This window comes from Etheostoma spectabile, chromosome 16 (genome assembly GCF_008692095.1).
Source record: "Etheostoma spectabile isolate EspeVRDwgs_2016 chromosome 16, UIUC_Espe_1.0, whole genome shotgun sequence".
In the NCBI taxonomy this organism is placed as follows: domain Eukaryota; kingdom Metazoa; phylum Chordata; class Actinopteri; order Perciformes; family Percidae; genus Etheostoma; species Etheostoma spectabile.
Window position 1 is genome coordinate 5,211,784 of NC_045748.1, and position 1,267 is coordinate 5,213,050.

Sequence of the window (1,267 nt, forward strand, 5' to 3'; positions counted from 1 at the left end):
CACACACACACACACACACACACACACACACAGCTCTTAACCACACAGTAAAACCCCTTACCTTTTTTTTTTTAAACAGCGCCTTAAGGTTACAAAACCAAACTCTTTAAAGCCCATTAGCTATTGGTGTTTTGCAGTTAACCACTGTTTCTAAAGCCCATTACCTACTTAGCGCAGTGTGCGTGTGTGTCTTGTACAGTATGCGTCTCTGTCTCATGTGTTTGACAATGTGTATGTGCATTTGAACATCGGTGTGAGTTACAGAGTATGCAAGTGTGATTGTGTGTTTTGTGTCTGTCTGACTGTGTGTGTGTGTGTGTGTGTGTGATATGACACTTTAATGAAAGGAAGAGAATGATAGGGTGAAAGAGACAGAGGCACAAGAGGAGAGAGACGACAGAGGAGAACAATATTGAGCGACGTAAGATGGAAAAAAATTCTAGTATATCAGCACACAGACACACACAACACACATGACATCAATACTGCCAAACCACACACATCAGACACACAATACAATATCCAGACTTTGTTACAATGAGTGACAGAGGAATCAAAAACAGGGAAACGCACAGAGAGTGAAACATGCAGAGAGATCAAGAGAAAGCAATGTGAAAAGCGGAAATACTGAGATGTTAGAATGAAAGACAGAAAGAACACAGAAACGCAAACCCTTAAAGAAACAGAGTATACCTAAATGAAAAAGAAACTAAGAGAAACAGCAGAGGCATAGAGAGAGCACAGACTGTGTGACTAAAAAAGAAACCACGTTTAATTTCCATTTTTCTTTTGACATTTTTCACTGTAGTTTTCTCCCTCTTTTATACATAATATAAGTAGTATCTTTCATGTTGTCACAGTTAATAGTTTATTTGATGTGCGTTTTCTATTATTCTACTATTCCCTTAGTTAAACATTATTTCTTTCTTTATTGTTGCTTTGAACAGATGCTGAATGTACTTACAGTAAGGTCCATTGGAAATGAAAAGAAAGAAAAAAAGAAAGCATTAAGAGTTAAATTCAAAGACAAATGAAAAGAGACACAGGGAGGGAGACAAAGACAGAAAGGGAGACAGAGTGAGGAAGAGAGAGAAGTGAAAGAGAACGAGTTAACAGTGAAATTCAAAGAGAGAAAGTGCGACGTGGCGGCAGCAGTACATCTTGATCAACAGATGACTGATCATATCAGTGCTGGCCATCTTTCACCAGCCGCCGTTTGACGACACAACATGACCCCCTGTACACACACACACACACACACACACAC